Source organism: Perca flavescens, chromosome 2, assembly GCF_004354835.1.
Source record: "Perca flavescens isolate YP-PL-M2 chromosome 2, PFLA_1.0, whole genome shotgun sequence".
Taxonomy (NCBI): domain Eukaryota; kingdom Metazoa; phylum Chordata; class Actinopteri; order Perciformes; family Percidae; genus Perca; species Perca flavescens.
Genome location: NC_041332.1, coordinates 7,471,690 through 7,483,807, shown reverse-complemented (window position 1 = coordinate 7,483,807; position 12,118 = coordinate 7,471,690).

The following is a 12,118-nucleotide window of genomic DNA, read 5'->3' as shown; positions in this document are numbered from 1 at the left end:
CCCCCCTCTCTCTCTCTCCCTCTCCCTCTCCCTCCTCTCTCTCTCTACCCCTCTCTCTCTTTTGCCCCCCCTCTCTCTCTCTCTCTCTCTCTCTCTCTCCCCCTCTCTCTCTTTTGCCCCCCCCTCTCTCTCTCTCTCTCTCTCTCTCTCTCTCTCCCCCCTCTCTCTCTCTCCAGGCGATATGGCGATGTGGTGACCTCTCTGTGTAGTGTAGCATGTAATTCCCAGTCCCTCTCTCCCTCTCGGTCTTCTCTCTACTTTTCTGGCAGCGACCCAGATTAAAACCAAGCTTAAAAGATTCCCAGATCCCCCCCCCCCCCCCTTTTTGCCTTCCCATCTTTTCCCTCCTCCCTCTCTCCTCTTTTTTTCTTCCATGTGGTTAGCTGCTGCTGCCTGACTCACACCACACTCATTCCCTCCCTCTCTCTCTCTCTCTCTCTCTCTCTCTCTGAGACTTCGTCCATAATAAGCCAGATAAAAATAAAAAGGTATCTTTTGCTCTCCATTTTGGCCTTCCACTCATCTAAGCCTTAATGTGAGAAAAGCGATGGTAAACCTGCTCAGAGAGCGAGCCGGGGACTTCTCTTCTCTTGGCTGTGAACTTAAAATCCGGTGAAAGTATGTGGACGCCGTAACGTTAACACCCGTCTGTGATAGGTGAACACGTCGAAGTCTGCCAGGCTACTAGGTAGCATTCTTTATCCGCGCCTAATATGACTACTCACACAACAAAAATAGTTAAAAATATGTAAAAGAGAACAGAGAGAGTGGATCAGATTGAGGAGTGAACATAGAAAGAGAAAACAAAAACAGATAGCTGATGGACTGCATGAAGCATACCTGGGCCAGTTAACAGGCCAACTGTAGGTAAACATTATGCATTATACAGGCTCTTTATTTTTATTTTTTTTATTTCTTTATTTAAAAGGGACAACTCACATTAATGTGAGTACAGAGTCCAACATGGAAATGTGCCAGATTTAGCCATACAGGCTGATTTTCATCTGCAGTCCCTAGCAGGTTGATGGCTTAAAAACAATAGATACACTACAACAATACAACAAATACACATGAACCAAGAAACAACACAAGTACCATACACAGTAGACGCAGGTAAAAGTGCATATACACACATTAGGACACATCAGCAACACATAAGCACACACAGAGACACTACTGGAGCGGTAAAGACAAACACATTATTCTGGATTATGGCAGCATATTTGATTAGTCAGTGACCAGTGTTTTATGTATTTGGAGAAGGATTTTATAGATGTGATGTTGCTTGCAGACTTGAGTCTTGAATCAGAGAGCTACGACGTTAACGACAACCTGATTAACCGCTAGTCAAACTGGGCGTTTGCAGATCTAAAATTAAGCATAATTGAGCAGCTGCATGACCTATTTTTAATTTTTTTTGTCTCAAATGGAGACCGTCTTTAGCGGAGACACGAAGAAAAAAAATCAGCATTGATTGTTCAAACAACCTGTACCTTAGTTTACCTCATGATGAATGATTGCGGTCTGCTTTAAATAAGCAAAGACATGTTATAATGATGCAAATAAGGAGAGCAAATACTGTGGAAGCAAATAAGAGACATTAAGCATTTAACTGTGAACAGCCACTGAATACTTAATGTTGAAATCTTTTACTTTGAAAACCATGTATCAGAGTTGATTTGTTCTGATATTCACCCCTTTGAAATTAAAACGTGACATTTCTTGTTTTAAAATCTCAAAAGTTGAATGTGAATTGGGAGTGTATTTAAGGATTTGTTAGCAAATTGAGGATTGTTTGCGGTCTAAATGAATGGTAGCTTGTTTCATCTCTTAGGCCGTGCTCTCTTGGCTTCTTTTTTTATAATCCTTTCAAAAAAGTTGTGAAAAAAGTCCCTACGTCGAGCGCTTTTTTGGACATCCAACCAATGACGAGGTGTAGCCAGATTTGTCGTTTCCTCAAGAAAAGGTTACGTTTTTCAATAGAGAAAAATGCATTTTCCCATAATTTTGCAAATGTATGAAGTAAACAATCAACAGCTATTGAACAGTATCCAGGGGTTGTTTCATATGAGAGCGAGCAAGCATAACTTAAGAGGAACATTTCTCTTTCAAAAGCAACTTATAAGAACAAATGCTAAATACCACTGCATCCCAACCAAAGTAGTTAATGTTATGGAACAGCTGCAGTGAAGAGGTGAAATCATGTACAACAATGAGCAATTTCAAGAGACTATTTAAAATGAATATATTGAATGGATAGGAAAAGGACTCCAGGTGATAGTATTGTATACTGACTGTATGGTTCCTGGACCTATATACTAAGTCTAGTAGATGTGTTATTATTTGATTTACTATAGATAGACAGAAAGGAAGAAGATAGATGGAAAAGAAAGGCAGGAAGAAATGTGTGTGTATGCATCTGTGCCTGTGTATGCATGGGTATATGTGAGCTGTAGGTAGGTAGATATACGGTGTACGTGTATGTAAAGAAGAATTGTGTTGAATGTTTTTGTATTTAACTAAAGGATAAAAATAGAGAAAGTGGGTAGGACTTGTTTATGGACTTATTCTTACTCCTTTTTGAACATGGGAATTTCTTATTTGAATTACTTAAATAATTTTGGTAGATTGTGCAGAGAAGTACATGTCTTTATTTATCTGTCATTTTAATTTAATATATGTATGTATGTATGTATATATATATATATATATATAATTTTTTTACATGTTCAAATAAACTACTTCTACTACTATTTTGGACCATTATTATTACCACATCTGTGTCTAAAACATTGGAAAAAACTAGAGCGGATATATAATAAATAAATAACACTCAAAAAGCTTAAACACAAAACTTGCTAAAGAACTACAATCATTAGATCTGAGAAAAAGTAATTCAGTTGTTTTTTTTTAGTCAGTATATATGTATATATGCGCCTGCTCTACCCACTGAGCCAACCCAGCCACGTAATTCAGTTAGTTTTGATGCTCGCAGGACTGCCTGGAAGGCGACGTTGGGGGCTTAAAACACCACTGAGCCTGCTGGACTTTGAATTCGAAGGTGCGGTTCTGCAGACCTTTGACTCTGCTCTCACCATCTTCCTCTCCAGCCACAACTGTAACCCTGAAGGCCCATTCTGAAGTTCAAACACATGTCTCACGAAAACATGGTGCTGGGATCCACTGAACACTGCAGATGTCTGAGCATCAAAGTGTGGATTTTTTTCCTTGATGGGTCTCAAAATGTTGAATAAGTAGATCATGTCTTCACGTCCCTCGGTACCACCTCCTCCTCCTCCTCCTCCTCCTCCTCTCCTCAGGTCTTTGTGTTATTCATCCTCTGCAACATTAACACATGCGACTCCATCCCTCTCGCCCTCCTTCAATCTGCTCACGCGCTACTCTTTTTTTTTTTTTTTTTTTTTTTTCTTCTAATTTCCTTCTGTGCCTGAAGCACCTGCAGCGAGAAGGCGGTGGCATGTTGAAATGTTAAAATATAACCATAAAATGAATGTGTTCTGCTCTTAAAATGAAGATGTGCTTTGATGACTTGCCTGAGGGAGAACTGTAAGAAAGGAACCTGACTGGTCTGAATTTTGTGGCTCTTTATAATCCTATTTTCCAAAATCATATGAATGCAAAATGACTCTTCAACCTAATGTGTTCATTCCCACAATTTCTAAACTATTGCTGGTTTAATGAGATTAAAGCTGTGTCTTAAACCTTTCACCCTTCAGATTACCCTATGTAAGGAATGCTGTGCACAATTCAAAGATCTTTTGGTCATTCCTGTCATCGGTCAGTCATGGAAATATGCTAATTTAGTGGATGATAATGGTGAATAATGAAGGATCTTTCATTTAATTTATACTTTTTATTAATCCCCAGTGGGGGAATTACAATTTGATATTTGATGTTCGGCGGTCTAAATGTTGTAAAACCACAACCAATGATTATTTTCACTACCACAAAATTTCTACAAAATATTTAAAGTACTTGTTTTTGTCCATTTATTTAGAATTATATTCAGTTTAAAATGAGAAAATAACCAAATCTTCCTGAGAATATTTGACAGCAGTGATTCTCAAAGTGTGGTCCATGAAAAGTTTTCAATTTCATTCAAATAAATTATCATAATATAAAGTTTTCTGTCTTCTGTTGTTTTTGTTTTTTTCAAAAGGTTTTATAGTTAAATCAATAATATATATATATATTTTTTAATCAATATGAATGAATGAATATTATTTTTTTTATTATTGTGTCATGCATACAATATAATGCTGCGTTCCAGACACAATTTTTAGCCCGTAAGTTACGACTTCAAGTCACGACTCACGACTTGGTAGCGTTCCAGGCAAAGTCACCACAAACCCTTGTAGCTAGCGTTAGCTAGCGGCTACCTACCGTTGACGTTAGCTAGCGGCTACCTACCTTTGACGTTAGCTAGCGTTAGCTGATACTAGCGATTTCTAGTTGGCGACATATTTTGGGCTTCATTTAATAAACATAACCTGTAGTAGTACACACTTGATGTGTATGATTTTGATTACAATGTGCGGAATTACTTTACGTTGCCTATTTATTTCTATTTATTTCTATTTCTCACCGTTAATCACCGGCGTCTGTACAGCATCAACAGGGGTCGCCATTGTTGTTTATGTGTGTGTGACGTCAAAAACTGTAACTGGGAGTACAACCATCTGGTACGAGTTCACGAGTTGACGAGTTCCAGGCCACTTTCACGGCTAGAAGGTTGTGAAAACACGAGCTACGGGTTGCCTTGAACGCAGCATACCAAGCCCAGCCCGCACGGGCTTACATGACACCATTACCCAGGACAAAGGACCAGATCCCAAAATAACCACATACCTTAACCCAAATAAACCTTCTAGTCTTTTTTTTTCTGCCAAGCTTCAGAAACAAAAGTCGCCAATTTATAAATATTAAATTTAAACAACCACTCCAATTGGTCATAATGCGTGCACCATGAAATTACAGGATTTTGGACAGACATTTCCGTGTAAAATCGGTGTTCTTAACAGCAGCTCAGAGTGGAAAAGTAAGAGCTGCTGAATTCCTTTCTAGCAGATGAATATTATATACCTCCCCCAACGCACTCATGCGTGCATGTTGACACTCACACACACACAAACTCCCAAATGTGCCATTGTGAGCGCTGGGAACCCAGAGCAATTAAAACCAGGCAAAAATCTGCGCTGGGTGTGTGTCTCTTCTTCTTTATTTTTTTTATTTTTGTGATAATGGCAATTTTTTATTTCTTGCAGTTGTGTGTGCAGTGACAGTGGGTTTCCCTGCAGTGGCTGATGGGCCTCTCTTATCAGTATGCTGCGTGCACTTCCTCTCTAAACACGGCCAAAGCTTTTGGGAGCCGTGAAGCTCCGCTGATAAGATAACAGACAACGCCTTCTCTCTTTAAGGAAGGCATGAAATAGAAAATAAGAGCTCCGTCCCTGTGGAATCAGGTGGGAAGAATAGGAGGGGATGAGACGATGTGAAATCATACATTGGAAAATGAGATTTTTCTTAAAAAGTGAGTCAGATATGAAGCACGGGGTTAGGGCAGCGAAGAATACATTTATTTTTGGCCGAGGAACAAAAGAAAACACAGCTGCCACTTGTGGTGCGTTAGGTAAAGATGATCTGCAGAGCATATTTAAATACTTTGCAATGGCAACAGGCTCTATGATTAGGGGCAAACGGGCAAAACTGCTGCAGCACTTGGAATTGAGATGATACAAATTAAGGGAACTGTGGACGGTTGCCAAGGAGACGGAATAGGCGGAGGGGTCAAAGTCCAACCTAAACACACCTTAAAGCTATTTTAGTGACAGCGCAGCAGAGAGTGGGTGGGGGGTGGGGGGGAGGGGTTGTTCTGACAGCCCAGCTCCACAAATAATCACTAGACCTGCCAAGATGTGTGATCAGAGTTCAAAATCCTTCCATACTGTGTGTGTGTGTGTGTGTGTGTGTGTGTGTGTGTGTGTGTGTGTGTGTGCGCGCGCAGACTTGTGGTTGTGTGTGTGTGTGTGTGTGTGCCTTTCATTGTTCTGCGGTTTCAGTGTTTCTCCCAGCGGCCTCTCACACTCACACTGTAAAATGTTTCACCATATTACTGTGATATACCGGCAGCAGCTTCACCAGTAAACTACTGTTTATTTATATTTACAGTAGGCATTCTGATTTTAAACTTAAGTTATTTTACTGTAAATAGACAGTTTCTTACCATATTTGAATTTACAGTAATACACTGGCTGCAGTGTAATGCTGCGTTCCAGGCAGCCCGTAACTCGTGAAAGTGAAAGTGCCCTGGAATGGCAGTCAAACCCCTAACTTACTTTCGTCAACTCGTACCAGATGGTTGTACTCCCAGTTACAGTTTTTGACGTCACACACACATAAACAACAATGGCGACCCCTGTTGATGCTGTACAGACGCCGGTGATTAACAGTGAGAAATACAAATAAATAGACATAAATAGGCAACGTAAAGTAATTCCGCACATTGTAATCAAAACAATACACATACGAGTGTGTACTACTACAGGTTATGTTTATTAAATGAAGCCCAAAATATGTTGGTGACTAGAAATCGCTAGTATCAGCTAACGCTAGCTAACGTCAATGGTAGGTAGCCGCTAGCTAACGTCAGCATCGCCACTAGCTAACGGTAACGTTAGGTAGCCTAACCTGAACCCTGGAACGCTACCAAGTCGTGAGTCGTGACTTGAAGTTGTAATTTACGGGCTAAAAACTGTGTCTGGAACGCAGCAATATTCCCACCTTTTCCTTTATTTTCCCAAGATGCATTGGTATTTACAGTAAATAGAGAGCCGATGTCCCGCCCCCTTCCGGTGGACCTCATGGGACCTTAACTCGGAAAAAATATGAACGGTAGTGAACGGGGAGAGGCAAATTATTTTTTTTATCCCGTTGGAATTGAGCCATGGATTACACATATGATGTTCGTCAATTTAAAAGATAATCTTTCAACCGAAGAAAGTCTCAGTTAGCCGTAGGTTTGTCTTAGTACCACTTAGTTTAGTGTGAAACCGCTCAGTGCACTACATCTCCCAGTGAACTACATCTCCCTGTGAACTACATCTCCCGTCCAAGGGGGTAAGCTTCGCTTCAGAACTCGAGCCATCTATGGCGCCATTTTGTTGCTAACTGGCCATCACCTCCTGTTAGCATTCCGCTGACCGCCATTTTTTTTTTACGTCACTTGACTGCGAATAACTTTACATCAGAAATGTTTGAAGACTGTATTTGTCCGTTGTTTAGTTCCAAAGAAACACGACAATGTATAAAAGGCTCCATTACCTTGTACCTCACGTTATGGCTCCGTAGCAGACGTTTTTGTAAAAATAGGTTAATGATTGGGTCATAACCACGAAACTTACTGTCACACAGTAGAGGTATTACCGTATAGTACAGGAGAAGCTCGCAGGCAGTTTCGACTTACATGAGCTGTTTAAGTTTAATTACTAATGTTAACTAGCATGTTAGTTAGCAATAATTAGCCTGTGCCCATGTTATCTCCTTACATACACCTACACTCTCCGTATCTGTAAGATTGGGAATGATTGAGATTTCTCTCGGCACTGCTACCAGAAGACTTACAACTTTCAGACACGTTGCTCACGTCAGATTCTCTCAGTTGGAGGCTGTGCAGTAAAGCTGGCCATCACCGGAAAAGTGCTTCTAATAGCCTTCACTGGTCTCCGTCCAGAGCAACAGGGTCTATTGGTCCATTATATACTGTTTATGCTCCCGTCTCACGCAATTTACGTCACCTAGCTTGATGCTCAACTTGCTCGCTAGCTAGCTTAGCTCTGTTCCACAACACATGTAACGTTATCTTAACTGCTGTGTTTTATCCAGTGAAGAGTTTTCAGCAGATAAGTAAAAGAACAAGCGAGATCCTCTGCTCATTAGAGTAACGTTACATTCCCGGTACCATACACAGACATCGTAGCTTCAGCGAGACGTCATCCATGAAGTTTGTAGTCTTTCTAATTACGTATTTTCAGTTGAAAAATAATGTTTTAAATTGACGAACATCATATTTGTAATCCATGGCTCAATTCAAACGGGACAAAAAATAATTATTATCTCTCCATTGACTCTCGTTCATATTTTTTTCCGAATTAAGGTCCCATGGACTGGAAGTAGAAGGGCGTGACTTTGGCTCTCCATAACTATAACTGTGTAACACTCGGAGATAGTGCTGTAATATTATGATTTTCTCCCACAATGCATTGCCATTTACAGTATGTAAACTGTAAGATACTGTGAGGTTTACAGTGCACATCTGCTCGGGCAAAAACCACAAAATGGAGGAAAAAAAAGCTCGTAATCCAGTTGAATTTCATGCATTTTTTTCTTTCTTTATTGTTCCTCTCTGGATTCATTTCCATTTTAGAAAAACAAAAACAAATACTGGTTCTTTTCACGTGACATCATCTTGCAACAAATTCAACAGAAAACACCCAAAGTGATATTATGGCTTAGTGAAAACAGGTTTCAGTGTTCAGATGCTCGTCGAGTGTTTTAAAGGTGCAGAAACGGGGCCGACGCCCCGTGGGAAACATACAACACGCGTGTCAGGGGGTTTGTTCAATAGGTCCCACATTATCTAGATTTGATTTTGGAGAGATTATTTCTGGCAACGGTAGTTTTTCAGTTCATTTGCAACTGGAGGTGAACGATTACTTGTGTTTTTACTTATAACCTAAATTTACCCTTTCATAGTGCAAGTAATCGAAATGTAATCGTGATTATGATTTTGGCTCCCGATGATCACAAAAACAGAATAATCGAGAAAAACAATTATTTAGCTCATTACGTTTTGCAAGTAAACTCTTTATTTTCTCTTGTGTTCTGAATGAAACAATAAAGTTTAAATAGGACAAGTATTGAGGAAAATTTCACAGTTGTATGTGTTTTTTTTTTACTGTTGATTTATTTAACTTTTTCCACTGTTTTTTAAGTTCAATAATTACAACATCTTTCCAATAGTCAACGAGTAATCGTGTTAAATTATTGTGATTTCAATATTGACTGAAATAATCGTGATTTTTTTTTTTTCCATAATTGAGCAGCCCTACCCTTTCAAGCCAAATTAGGCTTTTGGAAATAAAAAAATAATAAAACTCCTGACTGAACACGTAACTTTGATAAGAACTGTAAAATGTAGAACATGTAGGTCAGTTGTGACACCTGAGCCTGCTCCATTCGCTGAGTGAAGACTGTGAGATGCGTTTAAAAACACATAAGTGGGTCTTAGATTGTCTTTACAATATTGGGAACTCACAATTGAAGGTGGCCTGTTTTTAGGAAATTAATTTCAGTTTGTGTAAAATAAGATAACGTAGATACCAACTGAGCAAGCGTCCCTAGGGCCAGAATGACTCAATTACTTTGTTCCAACCAATTTCAAATTAAAAAAAATTAAGATTTTCAAAAATGAATCCCTTCCGCACAGTAACTCCGGTAAAGGTATCACCCGTGGACTTGGTCCTGATTGGGTCCCTTTGATCAACGATTACTGGAATCCATTTAATCAGGAGCTAAACTAGAGAAACCTCCACACATGAGCGAGACTGCTCCCTTCAGCCAATCAGAGACCAGTGCTGTACATTCTTTTAATAGCCTAACAAATACCCCCCTTCAAGTTTAGTTTAGTATTATACTTCTGAACGGTTGGAGGACTTCCAAGAGATAGTTTAAGCCAGACACGGCAGACATGGGCAATTTTAGACCCTTTTTAGGGGGGCTCAAGCCCAATTTAATCTCAGCCCCCCCCCCTTTTTTTAAATTAATTTTGGTGCTTCAAGTGAGAGTTTGCGAACTTGTCTGTTAGTGACAGAGGACAAACAATTACAGGTTCAAAGGTCTTAAAACAGGTTTAATATCCTGAGTCACTGTCTCCGATGCTGTGCACCTGTAACCCAGTCAAGGAAAGGGTTAACAGAAACCTTAAAGGTCTGATCCTAGAATTGCCCCTGTTTTTTTTTCATTTGCTGGTCAGTTTTGAGATTTTGGGCTAATTTATTTGACTAAACGTTGTCTATTTGTGTCTCTAGAACTGGGGAAGGTTTTCATGGTGATATCTGTTTTGCAATAATCATATTCTTCTGTAGGCTTTATAAAGAATGGTCAAAACTGAAGCAGCAGAGGCCGAGATATCCGGACTTTTAGTCTCTAGGGTGAGTTAGGTTTCATGCTCAGATCCTAATGGATTAGACCCTTCCAAACCCGATGTCTTTGTATGTTTGTAGCACATACCTTATGTTACAAATGTTGAAGTATTCTGACGTCACCAGGGTTGGTGGAGTGCCCCCTTTAACTAAATCTGAAGTACGGTGCATTTCAAAATAAAACCGTGATAGCTAGATAATGTGGGACGTGAACCATTTCATTTTCTTTTGTTATCCTTCTGTTGTTAAAAATCAAAACGTTTCCTGAATAACTGTATCATTTTAAAAGCTTTAATGCAGATGAAGGTACATCTAGCGTTTTACTTTCCGTCTTCCTGATATTTGAAATCAGCTGTTGTGCCTAAAACTGAGCCCAGTGCAGATGAAGGAAGGAAGGCAGTGAGTTGGTCGGTCGTGTCATCACTCATCAGGGAGTGCTCCTATAGGTTGTTTGTTCAAGCAGCAATTACGAATTATTTTTACCTTTAATAGTGGTGCTACGTCGCGTTCTGCATCACATTATGCATAAACGGAAGTTAAAGGGTACCTACCGTTTTTCACTTAACCTGGATCCCATTTTCCTACGTGTAAGTGACACTGGGAACAACAATCTTTGACACTGGTCCGCTATTAAGCATGAACGCTGTATCCGGCAGCCACAGACCGGGCTCCAATGTAACCCTATGGGGCAATTGTGCATCGTCAATTTATTTTTTTTTGCCACTGAAAGACTCAGATTATTATTCTAAGTGTCTGACAACATTATGGGAAGGAGATAGACCTTTAAAACCTTTGAGACCTTTCTGTTTAACCAGAAACTGCTCTGAAGTCGCCAGCGCTAAACCCACCAGACTCCATTTAAAAAAACAATACTTTTAGCGTGTACAGAGCCATGTAAATTGTTAAATTATGTGTTTATTTCAACTAAAACTAGAGTTGTGATGGTTGGAAAATTGTAAAGACGACCCAAAACGGCCTTTCATAGTTTTATTTTGTTTCTGTCGACTTTGAATGAAGAGTATTTTATGACGCTAAAATTACTGTTTATTTACATGGAGTCTGTTGGGTTTAGCAAATGCAATTTCGCAGATGTTTTCATGTTTAAAAATAGGATCTTACTCTTTAACAGAAAGGTCCACCTCCTTAGAAATCCTTTCCATAATGTTGTCAGACATATTGTTAGAATATTAATCTCAGCCTGTCGGCGGCAAAACAAGCACTTTTGTGAAGGTAAATACAAGCTGGACAACTGCCCTGTTAACTTACATTGTAGCTTGTTTCTCCGCTGCCGACTGCAGCGATCTCCCTTAATACTGGAACGATGTCAGAGATTGTTGTTCCCATCAGTCACTTAGACACAAAAACAGGAAAACAGGGTCCAGGTTGAAAAAAACTGTAGTTACCCTTTAAGTAACGTCTTATTTTAACCCAAACCTTGACCTTTTTCTAATCATAACTAAGTTTTTGTGCCGAAATGAAACTAAACTGCGACGGCTCACAGCGTTAAAGGTGCACTATGAGTTCTTGCATGACATCACTTCGGTTGACGTTCCACGTAAATACCAAACAAGACAGAGCAAACTTGCCCCTCCCCCCATGTTTCCGTAACTGTCATGACTAACTGACTAGCTGTCACTAAACCCAACACCCCCTCCCCCAACCATCTTGTCAGTGATAGGCTGGAACGTGGTTTGTTGTATTTTGGTGCACAGCCTGTGCCCCTAGTGTTTGTTTGACTTTTACGGCCCCTGTGTTGTCTCCCGAGACCAGGCTTTTTCATGGTGTGTTCAGGGAGCACGCAGCTAGCGGATCAAGGAGAAGATGCCTACAATTTGAGACAAAAATTGAATTGTGCTGAAACCGTACAGGAACTCATAGTGCACCTTTAACCACGTGTT